Source organism: Nicotiana tomentosiformis, chromosome 11, assembly GCF_000390325.3.
Source record: "Nicotiana tomentosiformis chromosome 11, ASM39032v3, whole genome shotgun sequence".
Classification (NCBI taxonomy): domain Eukaryota; kingdom Viridiplantae; phylum Streptophyta; class Magnoliopsida; order Solanales; family Solanaceae; genus Nicotiana; species Nicotiana tomentosiformis.
Window position 1 is genome coordinate 61,655,810 of NC_090822.1, and position 21,622 is coordinate 61,677,431.

A 21,622-nucleotide genomic window follows, 5' to 3' on the forward strand; every position below is an offset into this window, starting at 1 on the left:
GACTTAATAACATCAAACAATACAAGAAAAATCAATTACAATAGATAAAGTTACAATCTTTACATAATTCCCCAAAAGCCAACCACGGACTCGCCCGGTCAAAACCTGAGTCTAAGGGTAGACTCCGGCTATCCATAACGCCACGAGTCCATATATGTGTTGTATTTTCAAATCTGAGTCTAAATCGACTCTCAAAACCCAATTTTTTATTTTTCAAAACTTTGATAAAATTCTCCAAATTTCCTCTTTGATTCTCATATATTTGATATTAAATCTAGTATATGATCATAAAATATAGTTGAAAATTGATTAGAATCACTTACCCAATGAATGTTGATAAAAATCCCCTCTCCAAATCGCCTCCTACCGAGTCTATGGTTCTAAAATGAGAGAAAATGAAATGAAATCCCGATTCCCAGCCTTTTTGTTCAGTTGCAGATGTTGCAGTCGCGACACTGGGTTTGCAATTGAGAACCCTTGCAATTTTGAGGAAAAGCTCGCAATTGCGGCTATTGACACACTTAGAATATGTCGCAATAGCGACACAGACTTCGTAAATGCGAAGTTTGTCCTCCTAAAAAATGCGAGAAAATTATCGCAAATGCGAACTAGCCTACCCAAGCCCAGACTTCGCAAATGTAAACAAGGTATCGCAATTGCGATACTTGAGCCCCCCTGTCTTGTTCGTAATTGCGATGCTGGTAACGATTGCGATAATTGAAGAACCAACACACCAGCAACCTGTTTTCAGTTCAAACATTTCTGAAACACGTACGAAACTCACCCGAATCCTCGGAGCTCCAAACCAAACATCCACAATAGTCTAAAAATATCATACAAACTCGCTCGCTCGATCAAAACACAAAAATAATATCTAGAACTACAAATTGGACATCAAAATGCATGAATTTCAAAGAAAAGTTCAAGAACCTCTAGATATGCAACCAAGTGTTTGAATCATATCAAGTTAACTCCAAATGACACAAAATCTTGCGACAAGTTCCAAATAGTATAACGGACCTATTCCACGTCCTAAAATAAAATTCCGAACCTGATACCTAAATAGTCAACCTACGGTCAAACTTGGAAAAAATTTCTAATCCTCAAATTGCCAACTTTCGGCAACACAAGTCAAATCCACCTAGGGACATTCGAAATCGATTCCAGGCATACGCCTAAGTCCAAAATAACGATACAAACCTATCAGGGCCATTAAAACACTGTTTTGGGATCGTTTTCACAAAAGGCAAATATTGGTCAATATTTTCAACTTACGATTCTAAGTCATGAACCAAAGGGTCCAAATCAATCCAAAAATCTTTCCGAAATAAAATTAACTAACCCCGCAAGTCATAAAACCATAAATACAAGTCTAATTTTCCGCAAGTCATCAAATTGCCAATTTTCGGCAACACGAGTCAAATCAACCTAGGGACATTAGAATTCGATTTCAGACATACGCCTAAGTCCAAAATAACGATATGAACCTAACGGGCCCATAAAAATACCGTTCCGGGATCATTTTCACAAAAGCCAAACATTGGTCAATATTTTTAACTTAGGCTTCTAAACCATGAACTAAAGGGTCCAAATCAATCCAAGAACCTTCCCAGAATGAATCTAACTAACCCCGCAAGTCATAAAACTATAAATACACATGTGTGAAGCATCGAAAAGGAAAAAAGGGTGTAAATACACAAAATGATCGATCGGGTCGTTACAATAGATATGAGGTTGAATGTAAAAGAAGGAACTGAAAGGACATTATGCAGAATAAGCAAAATACATAGGTTACCCCCTGAGCTATTGACCAAATCCCTGTTACGCACCTTTTGCGGACGAAAATTACCTTACACACTCAACCTTTCTAGAGTGTCCCTGAGACACACCACTTTTTTCTTGACCAGTTTTTCAAAACAAGTATAATATCATGCACCAGTCATACAATGACACGTGTCATTGACTTAAAAATAAAAAAGAAAAAGAAAAACAAACCCCATCCAATTTTTTTTTTAAAAAACAAAAATGAAAAGGAACCCATCTCGTTCACGCTTCATCGTGCCTTCATTAGAGCTTTTCAACTCATATCTCTGCCGTTATCAACATTTCTCTTTCATCCTTCATCCATTAACATACACATATTCAAGAAAAAATAATAGATATACGAAAACCATAACCCAGTTTTCACCGTCCCACCACCATTTCTCACCTTCCACAGCCTTCTCGTTATCTCCATTGCCGCCGACCACCAAAAAACCCAAACCTCCACCTTAAAATTCAAACAAAAGAAATAGAAGCCCTAATCAACTGCTCCTACCTTCTGATGTATTTTTTTTCTGAAACTTTTTGAGATATAACAAGTGGGTTTTCTCCATGGCTGCCCCATTGAAAAGGAAAAAAAGAAGAGAAGATTTTCTACATTATTCTTCCAATCTCACTTGAAGATTTCATTACAAATTCTTCTACACTATTAAAAATTTCTTCCTGAATTGATTTTTCAGATATTTTTCCTCGATCTGCTATAATTTTAACAAATTTCTTAATTGAAAGTGGATAAAATGGATAGTAAACATCTGTATTATCTCCAATTTGAACCAAATTACTTTAGAAAAATAAAAAAAAAGGAAGATATTGGAAAAGGACAAAAAGAAAATCCATTTAACCGTTGGATAAGTTTTATTAAATCTGGACCCTTCAAATAAAGCATCAGATATACAGTTTTTACAGTTCAGACGCCTTATTTTATTTGTAAAACACGCACCTGTCACGCAGACAAAGAGGTGTGTCTTAGGCATAATCTGGAAAGGTTGAGTGTGTAAAGTAATTTTTTCCGCAAAAAGTGTATAACAGGGATTTGGTCCATAGTTCAGGGGTAACTTATGTATTTTGCCTGCAGAATAATATCTTTTCTAAGTTATAGAAAATCAATAGAAATTACTTTGACCTTATAGCCATTTGGTAAAGTTATTAAGTATGGTTTAGGTAAGGGTTGCAAGTTGTGTAAGAATTGTTTATCTGAGGTCATATGATTGGCGCCACCTGAATCTTGTATCCTAGAAAATTTTTCCAACCGAGCAGACAAAAAATGTACTACATAATTAACTATAGAAAATTGATTTACTGGGAGGTGACACACACCTGCAAAATTAGCATATGCAACATTTTCACCAGAAGAGGAAGAATGGATTCCAGTAGAGATGTAAGCCTACTGAAATAGTGATATGAGGTATTGATATTGCTCTTTGCTGAAACCATAAGCTGTGGAGTCATTGGATTTAATTGCATGACCCACATCAATAATAGATTCTTCTACTTGAGCACAAGAAGTAGATCTCTTAATTTTGGTGAATTTAAAATCAGTAGAAAATCCATAGAGCCTATAACATTTATCTACTGTTTGACCAGCCTTCTTACAATACTTGCAAGACACAGAGGATGAATTCCTTTTTGGATCAAAGTTGATCCTTTAGTTGTAGGCTATGTTATTAGATTAGTGATTCATTGGATGGGATAGATTATTTGAAGCAGTAGAGAAGGATGCTGAGTCACCAAAAAATCCCAGGGCTGGAGGTTGATTCTCATTTTGACTCTCATCATGTTGAAGTAGAGAATAGGCCTTACTAATAGATGAGAGTGGAGACATGAGCATGATGATGTTCTTTATAGTGGAATAAGACTCATTTAACCCACTAAGGAATTGAAAGAGGTGTTGGTTTTCAATGAATTTGGGTAGAGCACCACAAGAACAAGTAGGACCAACATAGGTAGAATTCAATTCATCCTAAAAATCCCTTATTCTAGTGAAATAGGTAGTAATATTGGAGGACCCTTGTGATGTAGAACTGATTTCTCTTTGGATTTGAATATATTTGGACCTATTGAATTTTCCAAACCTCTCATTTACATCACTCCACACTTTTTTAGTAGTAGTGAGGCACATAACACTTACTGTTATCTCCCTAGTTAATGAATTGGTAATCCAAACCTTTATCGTATCATTATATAGTTCCCACTAAGGCTAATAGGGAGAATTAGGTGGAAGTTGAGGAACATTACTAGCGACTAGCCCTAATTTATTTTTAGTTGATAAGGAAGTGAGCATACTACTAGTCCAATGAACAAAATCGGTATCATTAAAGGGAATAGCGACCAATTGACTACCAGGGCTATCGGATGGATGAATATAGAAAGGGTAAAATGAGTCCAGAGTGAACTCGACAAATCCAGATGAAGGACACCCCATATTCAGACAGTATAGAAGCAATTTTTATAGAATTACAAATCGTATGTGAACAAGGCAGCAAAAATATCACTATATCACGAATGAATTCTAATAGAAAATCCTAATTACACATTGATTTTAGACATGCGGATGAAAGACAAAATTATTACCCTCATTTTTCGCCCAACTGAAGAAGCTAAGGCCTTCTAAAAGTAAGGTTAGAAGAAAACCTCGAGGAATCCCCAAATAGAACGAATCAAAAATCTCAGCTCCGAACCAAAATCGTTGAAACAACTACAACGGATACCATGGGATGAAAGCTTACGGCAAGGCGGACCGAGCACCATGCTCTGATACCATGTTAGACTCCATTATTCGGGTCGATTGAATGAAATTGAAGTTGAAAAAAAATCCTAAGTCGGGTAACAGGAGATCGAGAAGAGAGATATTTTTATTTCATAATGTGAATGAATGTCTTATTCCAGAAAGATCTAATGTCTATATATTTATTACATTCTTTGTCAGGGTATATTACAATTGAGCCCATTTAATGACTAAAAATAAGCTATACATCTATCATTATTGGGCTCTTTGGTGCTGGAACTTTAGTTCGCCCAACAACCATCCCCTTTTCCTTAAATCTGACTTCGAATCGATGTCCAAAACTCAATAATTCACTTTAGGAAAGTTTAGACAACCCCCGGCCCCCTCCTAATTCCTCTTTGAAATTATCAATTAAATGCCAAAATCTAAGATATAATTATGGAATATAATCAAACCGAGTAGAAAATACCTAGACCAATCTATGTGGTGAAAATCCTCTCCAAAATCGCCCAAGATCGAGCTCCAAATCTCCAGTTGTGATGAAAAGAACCAAAACCTCGATTTATAAACTTCTACCCAACTCTTTCGCATTTGCGAACCAATAGCCGCTTATGTGGCATCGCTTCTTCGACACAAGCTCCGTTTCTCCGGAAAAAATACTGAAACCCGTCCTCCCTCACCTGTGGAATATACTCCGCTTTTGCGACATTGCAGGTGCAAGAAAATGCGGCGCATCTGCGCCGAACTCACTTCTGCGCCAAAAAACTGCTTCTGCATTATTGCAGATGTGCTAAAATCCCCAAATCTGCAGTCTCCTGCCCCCAGCTTCAGGTTACGTTTCTACGCTTCGAGCCGCATCTGCGGCTCCGCACCTGTGTCCAAAGTTCCGCAGGTGCGGTCACACCAGGTCTCAATCAAAAACTAGCATAACCAACATGTTCCAAAACGATCTGAATCTTCCGCGAAACTCAACCGAGCCACTTGGAACCTCGTGTGAATATACAAACAAGTCTTAAAATATAGTACATACCTACTCGAGGTCTTAAATTACATAAAACAAAATCAAAACCACGAATCGCACCTTAAAGCAAACTTAATGAACTTTTAAACTTTTAACTTCCAAAACTCGTGTTGAACCTTATCAAACCAACTCGGAATGACCTCAAATTTTGCACACAAGTTCCAAATAACATAGAAAACCTATTCCAACTCTCAGAACAATAATCTAAATTCAATATCATTAAAGTCAACTCCCGGTCAAACTCATGAACATTTCAATACTTCAAATTGTCAACTTTCGCCAACTAGCGCCAAAACCTTCTAGAAGCATTTAAATGTAAATCCGGGCATATGCCCAAGTCCAAAGTCACCATCCGAACCTAATGGAACCATCAAAAATTTGATCCGAGGTCAAATGTATCAAAGTCAAACTTGATCAACTCTTCCAACTTAAAGCTTCTAAAATAAAAATCATTCTTCCAAATAAATTATGAATCATCGGAAAACCAAAACTGATGATACAAATAAGTTATAATACATCATAAGAAGCTACTCATGGCCTTAAGCTACCAAACTGGGTGTAAATACTCAAAACGACTGGTCGGATCGTTACAGGGGTAACATGTCACATGTAAAGGTTAAGCGTGAAATTGACTCTTTCAAATTACTATTAGTGCAACTTATCTATTTTTCTATTTTAACAAGCAAGTCATGAGGCATAAATAGAAATCACCCCATGATATCTCATAATTATATAATTTCGCATTTGTATAACATCATATTACTCATGAATAGTGGTAGCAAAATAGATAAAGAAAATAGATATCCATCCATATTATTCACTAAAAATGGGTTGGATAATAAATTTTTTAAAAATGGGTCAAATTTGGATAAGATCTATATTATCCACTTAAAAATTAAATAACCAATAGATAACCAATGAGTTTAACTTTTACATTTGCAAATACTCAAATTAGGGGTTCCTCAAATTTGGGAGACTAGAAATCCTTTCAAGAGTGGTCATATTCTAGAATCCATGGATAATAAAGGTATCTACATCATCCGTCGGTTAACTCATCTATCCGTATTAAATATGGGCAGGATCTGATATTTTATCCGTTATTTGCATTACCTATTTTTTTCCTCCCATATCAGACCCGACCCGTCTGTTTGCCACCCCTACTTATTTGGTCGACTTAAATATTTAAAATATATTTTTTTATGAACTTATTTTTCTTTTGGAAATGGACTTCCTTTCCAAAAGGGAAAATATTTTTGAAATTCTCTTTTAACCCTCCATACAACCAACCCACTCTTACCTTCACCACTGAACCACCTAGCCCACCGCCTGCCCACCCCCACCCATTGCCTCGGCCTCTACTCTCATCCCACATCCAATACTCGGTCCCTCCAACCCCCTAACCCACTGTGTCCCTGCCAACCAACTCCTGCCACCGCTCTCTCATTTTCCCTCGAGGCTCAAGGCTTGAGCCCCAAGATCCCAGTTCCCAAACTCGAATCACGAACCCCAACCCCCGCCTCACTAACCCTATTCCCTATAGTCTTATTATATACAAATATTCTTGGGATAATATTTTTTACTTACTAATCAAATATAAGAAAAATCACCAACACGTCCGAAGCTACTAGAAGTTATGTGCAGTACCAACCAACAACTCTGATTCACGAGGATATAAACCCAAGTCAATGTGTATAAGAATTTCAAATTTGTAACGACCCGACCGGTCGTTTGTATATTGTAGTCTCCTTCCTCCGTTTTATCACTTTTTCTATGTTCATTTATGGTTATGTAACTTGTCGGGATAGTTGGTTTGGTTTTAGAGATATTTTGAAGTAAATTGGAAAACTTAGTCCCAAGGTTGGAAGCTTGAGTTGAAAGAGTTGATCGGAGTTTGACTTTTATGTGGATGACTCTGGAGTGAAGTTTTGATGGTTCTGATAGTTTCGTATGGTGATTTTAGACATAGGCATATGACCAGATATTGATTTGGAGGTCCGTAGGTCGTTTTGGCTTGAATTAGCGAAAGTTAGAAGTTGAAGGTTTGGAAGGTTGAGAGGTTTTGATGGAGAGTTGTCTTTATTGATACCGGGCTCTGATTTGGTTACGGGAGTTGAAATAGGTTCATTGCGTCATTTATGACTTGTGTAAAAAATTTGAGGTCAATCGGAGTTGGCTTGATATGATTCGACATTGGTTTTATAAGTTGGAAGTTCGTTAGTTTTGTTAAGCTTGAATTGGGATGTGATTCATGATTTTGATGTTGTTTGATGTGATTTGAGGCTTCGATTAAGTTCGTGTTGTGATTTAGGACTTCTTGGTATATTTGGTTGAGGTCCAGGGGGTCTCGGACGAGTTTCGGATGGTTAACAGATCAATATTGGGCTTAGAGCATTGCTGAAGATATTTGGATTGCTAGTGTAATCGCACCTGCGGTGGGCTTGGCCGCAGGTGCGGTTGGAGGAACGCAAAATTGGAATTGGGCTGGCAATGGGAGCTTCGCAGGTGTGGAGAAGAACCGCATTCGCGAGTCCACAAGATTTTGGGTCATAGATGCGGAGAAGCGTGGCCTGAGCTTGCATAGAAGATGTGGAAGGACTTCCGCAGGAGCGGACGCGTAGAAGCGTGAGGAGAACTACCAAAGTGGCATGTCAGTGTTTAAGTGGTCTTCGTAGAAGTGAGGATTTTTCCACAAAAGCGGGAGTGCAGAAGCGATCATGGAGCCCCGCAGATGCAGAATCATTGGCAGAAGAATAAAATTGAAGGGCTCAGTTGATTTTCTTAATTTTGGGATTTTGAAGTTCGGACTAGGGCGATTTTGGAGAGATTTCTACCTAGATATAAGAGGTAAGTGACTTCTAATCACTTTTGTCCATAAATATTGATTTTTACACCTAGATTATGTGTGTTTGAGGTGAAATGTGGGAAATTTTTTGATAATGTATTGGAGAGTAAGATTTGGGGATTTGATGGTCGATTTGTGGTTGGAATTTGATGATTTTGGTATGGTTGGACTTGTAATTGAATGGGTATTTGGATTTTGTGAATTTTGTTAGTTTCCGAAATGCGGGCATGTGGTTGACGTTTTGGGCTGACTTTTTGATTTTGATTAAAGATCCTAACTTTATCGTATGGAATTGATTCTTATAGCTTGTATTGATTACATTAAGTTGTTTGTGACTAAATTAAAGTCGTTCAGAGGTCAATTCGCGAGACTAGGGTTTGTTGGAGCATTGAGTTGTGTACTCTGAGGTAAGTAACACTTCTAAACTTGGAACCGAGGGTATAAATTCCTAGAAAATATGTTATATTGTTTGTGTTGGGATGGCACACATGCTAGGTGATGAGCATGTAGGTGTGCTCCGTGGTAATCATGATCCGGGTGGATTCTTATACTGCATTGATATCAAGTCTTGTTTTATCAGTGTAATTCCTACGTGTTTGAGTATTCGAGCTGTGATTCATGATAAAAATCATGTTTAGGCTATGTGCTTATTTGGTTGAGACCTAATGAGGTTATTTCAACTGTTTTTAATTATCTACTTTAACTGCAATTATATGCTCCGTCATGATTCTTCGTTTGCATATCATATCTTATTCTCTGTTATCATTCACTGTTATATCACATGTTATCGTTGTTTGGGCTGAGTGGTACCAGATTTGTGTGCCTTGGAGACTTGAGAGATTGATGATTGAGGAGAGCCTGAGAGCCGAGTTGTGAGTGTTATTGTGCATCGAGCTGCACGCCGCAACATGCCTTATAGTCTTTATATTTAGCGCTTGGGCAGGATCCGCCCCTCCGGAGCCTGACACACCAACAGTGAGTACAGGCAGAGTGATATATATGCACGTGCTTTGGTGAGGGGCAGTGATGCCAGGCACCCGTATTGTGTGCTGAGTGATTATGTGAGTGATGAGCGGGTATTTGAGATAGACAGATTAAGTACTCTGAGAGTGTGGGTACCCGGGAATATCACTATGATACCTTACCTTTGACATACATATTTGACATATAGGCATAGAGATGTACCATTCCTCATGCTAGCTATACTCGACATGTTCTTATCAGTGTTGGTCTTTAATTGTGAACTTGAAAGCATGTCTAAATTTCTATACCATGAACGAGCTGAATATGGAAGTTTTTCTGAGTTATTCACTATCATTGTCATTATCTTACTTGTGTTGTCATTATATTGGTTTTGATTGTATCCTTCTAAGCGCGTCATTGCTTTCAGCCCAAGGTTAGTCCTGTTACTTATTGAGTACATTGAGTCGGTTGTACTCATAGTATACTCTGCACTTTGTGTGCAGATCCAGGTACATCTGGACGCGGTGATTGCTAGATCGTTGCTTGGAGACTTCAAGGTAGCTGCTATGACGTCCGTAGACCTTGACTCTCTTTCCTTTTATTTTCTTCAGTATTGTTCTATTATTCATATAGTTGTACTAGAGTTTTGGTTTATGTTGATACTTAGTAGTGCTCATGTACTTATTGACACCAGGTTTTGGGATGGTTGTAGTACAGTTTTAGTTACTTTTATGAGTTATTTATGAGATTTTCCGTTGTTAAGTTTATTAAAACATGTTTTATTCAAATGTTTAGCTGTTACGTGATTGTCGGCCTGCTTAGCAAGTGTGTTAGGCGCAATCACGACATGTAGAAATTTTTGGATCGTGACAAAATTGGACACAAATTCATCCATGCAAGGGTCTACAATTTCAGTCTCTTACATGAACTACCCTAACAAATTTCAAGTACAAGCTTGAATAACAAAAGAACTAAAAAGTAGCTTGGTGTCCTGCTTTGTGAGCTTCCCGTTTGCAGCATCAGCAACAACATTCAACTGCATATTTGATTGTGCATCCTATAAGCAGCGATCAAAGTATATGTTACCTTTACCTCCTCCTTCCATTGTCGTCCTAACATCGTACTCGAACTCCTATGGTGTGTCTCTCAACTGCTCAGCTGCTTCATGATTTAGGGGATCATCTGGATTTGGTTACTGCAGAATTTGTTGCAACTTGCAGTTACATATAACAACAATAACAATCCAGTATAATTTACTAGTGGGTATAGGGAGGGTAGTGTGTACGCAGACCTTACCCTGGGGTTAGGAGTGGCAAACAGACGGATCGGGTTGGATATGGTTCGGGTCGAAAACGGGTAATGAAAAAACGGATAAATTATTCGACCCGATCCATATTTAATACGGATAAAAAACGGGTTAACCGACGGATAATATGGTTACCCATATTATCCATGACTTCTTGAATATGAACACTTTTGGGAGAATTGCTAGTCTTCCAAACTTGAGTAACCCCCAATTTGAGGCTTTACAAATATAAAAGTTAAACTCATTAGTTATCCATTGGTTACCCATTTAGAAAATGGATAATATAGTTCTTATCCATATTTGACCCATTTTTAAAAAGTTCATTATCCAACCCATTTTTTAGTGGATAATATGGGTGGTAAACTGTGTTCTTTTAACCATTTTGCCACCCCTACCTGGGATAGAGAGACTGTTTCCGATAGACCCCCGGCTCCGTTCTTCCAAAAACTCCTCATTTTGCTCTTGGGTGACTCGAACTCCAATTTTTTGATTGGAAGTGGAGGGTAATCACCACTAAATTACATACATACTTCTAAAAGAAATATCTTTACACCAGAAATTTTGTCAAAATACCGTGAACAAATGATATAAGCCATAGATTATTGCGTTGATATTAAGCACAGGTTTCCAGTCCTCTCGAAAATGTTCAGACACACATTTCCTTCCACGTCAATATTCGGGTGGTACACCTGCAAAAAAGAAAAGAAAATAGTAAGAGTCTCCGACACAATTATAGAGATGATTAAACTATGTAAACCATTACCCACCTTGATCTTGCACTTAACCTTTGGAGCGTCATGAGGATAGAGCGGAGGAATTTGGAAAGAGAATGGAAATGTCCCACCCCAAAATACAGAGCAAAAAAAAAAAATGGAAATAATCTACCAATTCACCAAATGAATACCACCAAAGCAGCAAGAGGGATGGATTGATAGGAAAATTTACTTTCCCTTCCTTTTCTTTTGCCGCGAAACTGTGGGGAGCAGTTGTACAGAAATTACTTACATATAATATCCTTCATCAGGGATAATGGAGACTTCAAAGTACATAAGGTCATCTTTTCCGTTAGGAAATTCTATGGTACATGTTGCGGGTAGATTTAGCTCACTAATATCTACAAGAAAATATATACAAAATATTGTAATCATATCTCAATTCATTTGTGCGGAAAACAGAACTTATATAAAAGAATTAGCTTAGTAAAAGAAAAATAGGGTACATACAAAGAAGTACAACTAGAGGAAATTATGATAGGTATGTGAGAATCGATCCTTATTTCTTTTAGGTAAATAACTTAATATTCAATTAAGTATATCATTTGTCATTTTTGAAATATAGGTGCCAAATATTAAACAAATTCTAAAAAATACATATATAAAATACCTAATTTCGCAAAATAATCATGAATTTACGTGCCTCATAATCTATCCTATAAATCTGCCCCCGTACTACTAATGTCATTGTTTTAAATAATCTGACTATACTTGGAAACTCTACTGCTAGTTCTTTTGGTTGCGATAGTACTAGTACTAGTACGACTACGTTTGCTCCCAATGGGAACTCCATGTACTCTGTTTTGCTGGCCTAGTAATGATTAAATCTCATATTCCATCAAAAAAAAGAGAGAGGAAATTATGACGTCATGACATCCGCAATTCATATAGTATAATATCATGAAAATAGTACGGGCTAGTTAGTTTTCGGACTGGTAATTAAAAAATAGCCAGCATTTGTAAAGTAATTGAAAAATAACCACTATTTTGCTGCAACACGTAAAGTTCTATCATAATATACTGGAGATTGGTGCACCTGCATATGAACTTTCAGCATATTATGCTGGAACTCCAATGAACTTTCAGCATATTATGCTGGAACTCCAACACACGAAAAGTTCCAGTATAATATATTGGAGATTGAAGCACTTGTGTATGAACTTTTAACATATTATTATGGAACTTCAGCACACGAAAAGTTCTAACATAATATACTGATGATTGTAGCACCTGTGTTTGAACTTACAGCATATTTTAAACTGTGCCAAGTCAAACTATAAAAAGTGTGCTGCCCTACCCAAAAAGAGATACGTGGCTCATGTAATGGGCCACATGACTTCTCATATTTGGAAAATTCTTTCATAACAAGATGTATCAAGAAAGGTAAACTCACAAGTCACTACTGAAACTATACACTCGATCGCGAAATCAGATCTAAAAAAGAACTCACCTCTTTGAAGACGTAAATGTGTTGCAGTTTGCTCCTTGACTGGTGGTTTATCTGCATTTGCAGCAGCTTCCTTCTGCTTTTCCTTTGCTTTAATCAAATTAATCATGGTCCCTTAAACATATTTATACCATACATTAGAACTATTTGAGAAAGGAAATTCTTTTGCATTTCTGGAGTAATGTTGAAACAAGGGCAATTACTATTTCTTTTAAGAAGTTCTTACGAGCATGTAGAAGAAGATTCGTAAAAAGTGCCAATATCTCCTCTTAGAAAATAAAGCTTCAAATTAGATATTTTAAGCTTCAAAATAATCTATATTCTGGTAGTGGTCATCAACACATAGAAATATACACATTGATCCTAGCCTCTGGAACAATCTCACTAAGGTGATGACATATATTTGTTTGAATTAATTCATACATAGTTCTCCTAATTTGTTATTTACATGTCGAGAATCTGCATAAAATTTTAGAGATCATAACTTTTTAAAGGTCAAAAAATTAAAAGTGATATTTCACCATTAATGATGTTCATTTGATCTACTAATTAATAGTCGACTGATCAAACCTATCCTTAGGTCGATCTAGTAATTGATTTTCTCATTTAGAAGTTCTGAACATAAATCCGCGTTCTATTATGTATAAGGAATACTAATGTAAGAAAGGATAATAGCTAAACTTATCTCTATGATTGTTTTTAATTTAACATCTGTTTCAGTATACAATCTGACTCAGCGTCAATGAGAAGATCAAAAACATGTAACCAATATTAACATAGCGATACACCAAGTATAACAACAACCTACGAAGAGTTAAAACTTACTTGGGAGAATCAGAAGAACAAATAGTCGTGGGAGGTAATTTAAATAAGCCCGAAAGAGTATAAATTCCTTCTTTTTTTTTCAAGGAATTATTTTATTCTGTTCTAAGTATTATTTTTGAATTTTGTCTCCAAAGGGACAAATCAAAACATTCAGAAACAACCTTCACAATTCACAAGTCACTACAGAGACGGCAATTTCCACGGTCAACGGGACAGGGTAAATAGCAAGTTTGCAACAAACCCCCTAAACTCCAGGTGGTAAGTTATCATTGGAACCAAAGTGTGGTTCTTTTGGATTCAAACGACACAAATAGGTAAAAAATAATTGTGTACCATTTTATATATATCGCGGTAAATCTTAACGTCACGTTTGTCCGTGCTATATATATATATAAAATGTGGCCCCACCAATAATTCATCTGCAGTTAACTGACCCACCAATAATTCGTATGGGTATAGCGCATGCATTATAAGCGCTACATATATAGTGCATATTGTGCATGTGCTATATATCAAATAATTGTACCCCCTAGACTCATTTTTTTCTTATTTAAGGAGTTTTAGAATTTGGTAAAAATCCATTCAGGATCCTTCAGGTCTTCCGAATATTTGTTCGTTAAATTATTTTGCATTTTGTCATAATGTCCGAAGAGAGAAAAATTAGGGTTTCAATATATTGGGGGAGGGGGAGGGGGGATTGTGGTGGAGAATAACTCAGTACGCTATAATTGTTCTCCACAGTGTCATGTTAAGTTGCCACTTATAATAGAATACGGTAGATTGATATCGTTGTTATGTAAAAAATGAGTGTGAGCAAATATTCGGTGAATATTAAAGTAATCGAAAGATATCCGTATTCTGTTACTCCGCAAGTGGTTGCTTGTTATGCTGTATTTAACAGCGAAGACGATGAAACTCTAACAGAGTTTTTAAGGACTTCGGATGAACACCGGAAAGTTCTTGTAATAAAAATGTTGAAAATGTACATCAAGGCTGAAGAAGTTCGCAATAATGAGGTTCAGCAAATTAGGGATATCCCTCAATCATCGGGTGGTTATTTTGATGCAGTTTTAGCCGAACAGATTTCGGGTGAAATAGTTTGGCCAGATCTAAACTTATCTCCACGAGAGAATGAGGAGTGAGGACATAATTTCTCCCCAAGTTTACATAATCCACAAGCCGAGTGGTAAACTTCAATTTTGCTTTGTGTTACGATATTTATTTTTATGTATTGATCTTGTATTAACACTCATATATTCCACAGGGAATACCGGCCAGATATGAATTTTACAAATTATGAACCAACAGACAGTTAGAATATACCTAATTTTGATGTGTTGGATCATGGTGGGCCATCCGGGAGTCATCATCAACAGGATAATGTGCATCATGGGATATCAACACATTATGATTTGTAAGTGAAGTGATAAAGTTTATATGTAATGTTTGGATGAATTTGAGAAACTCATTATTTTATTGGTTGTGCAGTGAAAACGAGCAATTTGAAGGTCCTGTCCTTACTCAATTGATCGAAGATGACATATTTAATCAGGATCTGGCAGATGCGCAGAGTTAGGAAGATAATAGTGATTATGACAATAATGCTGATGAGTCTGGAGATGACACAACCTTCCTTGATGAGGGTGATGATGATGACAACGAGAATGATGAACCTGATTTGACGAGGGAGCATGCTCCACCTATTGTTAGACCAAGAGTGTACGAGTCTCATGTACCGTTTCATTCAAGGGAGATTCCCTACCTTGATCAGTTGTCAAGTATTTATCTAACTATACGGGGATGGAGTGGGTGGTTCCTAATGAACTCCCACATATCGTCTATACGTCTGGGGTAGAATATCTGGGACATGCACTGCCCATCCCAGATGTATGAAGACCTATGGTTTCCCTGTAGCAATAGTTGCTCTCGAGATGCAGGTCCGGGATGCACAGGGGGAACCTCCATGACGATGTTTGTAAATTGAACAATATTAATTAAATTATTTTTCTTTTTAATTGCTTAACATCTCTAAATATATTGCAATATCTTTTATATTAATATTTAATCATTATTTTTACTATATTATTACTTAGGTTTATATATTTTCTATATTATTATTTTATATTTTAGTTTATTATTTTATATGTTTGTTTCTTACTCAGCTATTTTTGGGCATAATAGAATTAATTAATTAATTTTCATAATTATACATGATATAATTAATAAATATTCACATAAAAATACTTAGTTTGATAAATTTTCTATATTGTTATTTGTTATTTTTTATGTTATTTTCTTACATTTGTTGACTTTAAATTCGAAGACTTTGTGCTTGAACTATCATCTTTTTTTTTTCTCAGATATTTTTGAGGTTAACAGATAATTAAATGATTAATTTTACTAATTACAAAGATAATTTAGTAATTATTCATATAACAGATACTTAGGTTGATAAATGTTCTATATTAATATTTCATATGTTAGTTTCCAACACTATTCTAAATGGCCACGAACAAAGTCAACTACCATTAGCTAAAATTTATTATCAGTTTTACTACGCTGAAGGGCACTACATTATAATTACGGGTACTACATTACAATTAGGGGTACAACATAACACTAAAGGGCACTAAACAACAATAAAGTCACATATTGGAATCTCAAATGATCTCAAATACATTACATCCTGGTCGTTCTGCCACTTGCTGTATGAATGCTTGGCTTATCTTAGTGCCCATGAATACTGAAATTTCCTGTAACTCATATGATCCCAAATATCACTTTTGGTTTTTACTTCCCGTTCATTAGCCACGATAGGTGCCATTTTTTTATGGAATGCATACAATGTTGTAGTGAAGCTGTTCTCGCAAAATCATTTCCTCTTTATTTCACTATGCGTAGGTGGAAAATTTCTTCCTTATTTCCTCATCTAGTCTTTCATTGTAGTACTTAGGGAAGACCTTTTGACTCTTGTAAAGCTGCGAGCTTATTACATCGTATATCCGACGGAATGTTTTTGATGTTCTTCCTTGCTTATAATTATCCTTAGTTACTTACCTACACACCCTTGTTCTCGTATGGTTGCTTCTGAATTAAAATTTTGACTGTCTTCGTAGTAGCACTCTCTTTTATTTCCCTAACACTTATACGTACGTTTAATTATCCCAACCCCTAACTGAATATTTCTCAAGGATTGCGACGTCATATCTGCGAGACTGAATTCACTATGTTTATCTTGCACGATTTATTGATTTATCTGTATCTTCTTTTCCAGCCATAACTAGACTCTTCCTGAATCAACTACTAACTACTAGTTGGTCTATTCTCATATCTATATTTTGCGTAATCTCTTTTGGGTTATTTTCGTTGTCTTAACTTACCTCTCGTACTATCTCCTTACGTATCAAGTGTTCATTCACACTTATTTATCAATAACATCTGGTGTGGGAACCCTTACTGCCTCTCCCCGGCGTGCTTGCATAATATTTTGGAGTCGTAACATATAGGGTCTGAACAAATGCAATCTCATTCCTTTCGCCTTTTTACTGAATTCTTCCTTTTCTATTTCATAGTTACCTCATCATCTTTGGTGTCGTTTCACATCTTCACTGACATCTTACTCGCCTTGCGATAACCCTTCTGTATCAAGGATAAATGAATATCTTATGCACGACGGTGACACCTAGTGTAACTGGCACACTTAGTCCTTTAATCTTAACTCTGCTCACAATGCTTACTTTAGGGAAGCGTCTTCCTGAATGACCTTTAAAGGTTATTCTTTAGTTGTCCATTCTATTATTGCCGGAACGCGATCTTTGAAATTCTCATGATGACGACTATTATCAAATACTTTAGTCCCTAATTCATGTTCAGTTTATCTTGTTCACTAGCCCATACTGATTTCTATTACTCCGAGGGTCTAACTTTTCTTTCTGGTAATCACGTTGGAGTCACCAACTCATTTCTCGAAATGAGTATATGAATTTTGGCCTATACTCTTTTTTTGTTTCAAGGCATGTATCCTCTTGTCTTTCCCTTCACTTGACTATAGACTCTGTCATTCTGTTATATTTTGATTTACCGTTATCACCCATTTATCACATCTTAATCATAATGCTTCATTTACTCCTTATTCTCCGGCTAATATTTCTGTCTATCACTTTATTCTGAAAACTTCAACAAAACGTTCTTTCACTTTTAGCTCCCCTTTCTTCATCTCACTGGCTCTTCGGGATGCCTAACATTCTCTCTTTTTATTTTTTTCTAGGGGCGGGAGTCATACTAAGGTAAATATTTATCCCTTCTAGAATTCCACTGCCTATCTTCTGAAATTTTTGAATATTCTAGTATTCATATCTGACTGTACTATTATAGAGTTCACCGTCTGGGTGTCTCACAAGGAGATATATTACCACATTTGCACTATCTTTCGGAAATGGTAGCTAATGATACCAATCCATCCACTATTTTGGGTTACTCTAATCCCAGCTGGATCCTGATATCCCATCCTTTTCTTAAACAATATAAGTTAGCTCTCATAGGGTATAAGTAATCTGTTAGCTCCCATGGGTGTGGCCAATTGTACATACCTCTATTACTATTGAAGGTAACTAAGAATACTTATATTTCTCTGCCTGAATTATAAAAACTGATGATCTTCACTAACTGGGCACCTCGTACCCTTCTTCACCTTGCTTCTTTTACTTGTTGAAACTTGTACCTACCTTCTGATTCTCTTGTTGCTTTTTTGTCACGACTCAAAAACCTAATCTGTCGTGATGGCGCCTATCGTGGAACTAGGCAAGCCGACTCATTCCAAAACAAACCGATATTTTCATTTCAAGGATAATTTCAAGGCTATATAGCATAAAAATCTTCGTAAAGGAGTTCAAATCAAAACAAAAATGAAGAAAACCAAAGCCCGACATCGAGGTGTCACTAGTCATGAGCATCTACTATAATCTGTCTAACAATATCAAAACTAACATAGTTTGGAAAATAGCTAATACAACTAAAGGAAGATAGGAGGGAGAAGAGCAGGGCTGCGATCGCCAGGCAGCTACCTTGCTATCCCCGAGAAAGATCTGCAGCCAGAATAATCAACAACGACTACCGTATCTAGCTACACCTGGATCTACACACAAGGTGCAGGGAGTAACGTAAGTACGCCAACTCAGTAAGTAACAACAATAAATAAAGACTGAGCAGTAGTGACGAGCAATAAAGCATATCAAGTTCATATCACAAAAAATCAGTAAAGTACAACATGCTTTAAAAATCAGTGTTTGAATCAAATCATCTCGTTTAAACCCGGTTCCAGTAAAAATCATTTAAAGATATTTTTCAACAGTTTTTTTTTCAAACAAAGGCTCAATGCAAAGGTGAGCAAAAATGATGAAATCATAAACAGCCCCTCGGGAAAAACATCACTCATACACAACCCCTCGGGCAAACCTCACAGTCACGCATGCCTCTCGGGCATACCTCCTGCTTACTCTTGCCACTCGGGCATACCTCACAATCACTCTTGCCATTCAGGCATACCTCACAATCACTTATGCCTCTTAGTCACTCAGCACTCGGCACTTGGCACTCGCACTCAGTAGGTACCTGCGCTCATTGGGGGTGTGTATAGACTCCGGAGGGGCTCCTTCAGCCCAAGCGCTATATCAAGCCAAATCATGGCATAAATGACTTAGGCCCTCGGCCTATATCGAACATATTGCGACGTGCAACCCGATCCTATAAATATTCTCACAAATCAGGCCCTCGGCCTCACTTAGTCATAAACCTCTCAAGCCACGTGAGCATTTCAGTAAAAATAGGGTATTCAACCCAAAACAACATTTATATGCATCAAAATAGAGTAAGGAAAACTGAGTTATACAGTAAACAGGTATAACCATGACTGAGTATAAACTTTCAATCGAAAATAGTGAGGGGATAGTAAGGAAAGGCCCCTAAGGGTCCAAACAACATCGGCACAAGGCCCCAAACATGGCATTCAACCCAATTTACAGAAACGCTTTCTAAAACATATAAGTATCATATAATTTCAACAAAATATGCAACTTTACGGTTGCCACGGGCTGGACCATGCCACAATCCCCAACAGAGCACGCTCATATGCCCGTCACTTAGCACGTGCGTCACTTCAAAATAGTAAAACGATACAATAAAATTCGGGGTTTCATACCCTCAGGACTAGATTTACAATCGTTACTTACCTCAAACCGGTCAAATCTCTACCGCGCAATGCTCTTGCCTCTGGAATCGGGCTCCAAATGCTCCAAATCTATTCACAATTAGTACAATACCATCAATATACACTAATGGAATGAATTCTACAAGAAAAACTATCAAATCGGCCCAAAAACCTAAAATTGGCTCAAACTCGGCCCCCGGGCCCACGTCTCAAAATCCGACAAATTTACAAAATTAGAAAGACCATTCACTCACGAGTCCATACATACAAAATTCATCAAAATCCGACATCGTTTGGTCCCTCAAATCCTTAATTTAAATTCTCCAAAATCCCAAGCCCTAACCCATCATTTTCACTCCAAAATCCTACTAATTAATGATGAACAAAGCCATAGATTCACGAAATTTATACCATTATGGGTTAATATCACTTACCCCAATGTTGCTCCTTGAAAACCTTCGAAAAATCGTCTTTCTCCCGAGTTTTTCAAATCCAAAAATTTAAAAATGAAGACAAAACCACGAGCTGGGCTTTTCTGCCCAGCACATTTGCACCTGCGGCCAAATGTCCGCTCCTGCGGAACCGCAGCTGCGGTCGAATCCTCGCACTTGCGAGAACCACTTAAGTCCTCAAATTCCGCACCTGTGCCCCAGGTTCCGCACCTGTGGGCGCGCTCCTGCGCAACACTTCCGCTTCTGCGGAACTGGCTCAACCCTTCCTTCCGCATCTGCGCTCAAGGCCTCGCACCTGCGGGCTCGCAGATGCGGAAAATCATTAGCACCTGCGTCCATAGCCTTGGCCTTCCATTTACGCATTTGCGGCTACCCCAAACGCACTTGCAACCTCACACTTGCGACTTCTCCTTCCGAAGGTGAGGAAATATCAGTAGCAGCAGCTTCAGCTGTATTTTTCCAGCTTCAACAAATTCGTTAACCATCCGGAATCGCCCCGAGGCCCTCGGGACCTCAACCAAAAATACCAACAAGTCACATATCAACATACAAACTTAGTCGAACCTTTGAATCACTCAAAACAACATCAAATCACCAAATTACCCTTAAATTCAAGCCTAAGAACTTCTAAATTTCCAAATTCGACAACCGATGCCGAAACCAACCAAACCACGTCCGAATGACCTCAAATTTTGCACATGTCACAAATGACACTACGAACCTACTCCAACTTCCGGAATTCCATTCCGACCCCGATATCAAATTTTTCACTACCGACCAAAATCGCCAAATTTTTAACTTTTGCCAATTCAAGCCTAATTCTACCAGAGACCTCCAAATCACATTCCGGACGCACTCCTAAGTCCAAAATCACCTAACGGAGATAACAGAACCATCAGAATTCAAATCCGAGGTCAAATGCTAAAAAGTCAAACTTGGTCAGCTCTCCCAATTTAAAGCTTCAACAATGAAATTCTTTCTTCCAATTCGATTCCGAAATATCTGCAAAACCAAAAACGACGATTCACACAAGTCAAACTACATCATACGGAGCTACTCATGCCCTCAAACAACCGAGTGAAGTACAAATGTTCAAAACGACCGGTCGGGTCGTTGCATCCTCCCCCACTTAAACATACGTTCGTCCTCGAGCGTGCCTAGAGTTGTTCCAAAAGCCATCAAATTGTTGTGTAACTTTCCCATGCACATACCCGGGAGTGATCCCACGTCACCTTATCCCAT

At 37.4% G+C, this 21,622-nt stretch overlaps 1 pseudogene; it reads right to left on the bottom strand.

The window, feature by feature from the left end:
- Positions 1-10,228: 10,228 nt before the first annotated feature.
- On the bottom strand, positions 10,229-13,982 carry LOC104085858 (NEDD8-conjugating enzyme Ubc12-like; annotated as a pseudogene).
- Positions 13,983-21,622: the final 7,640 nt, after the last annotated feature.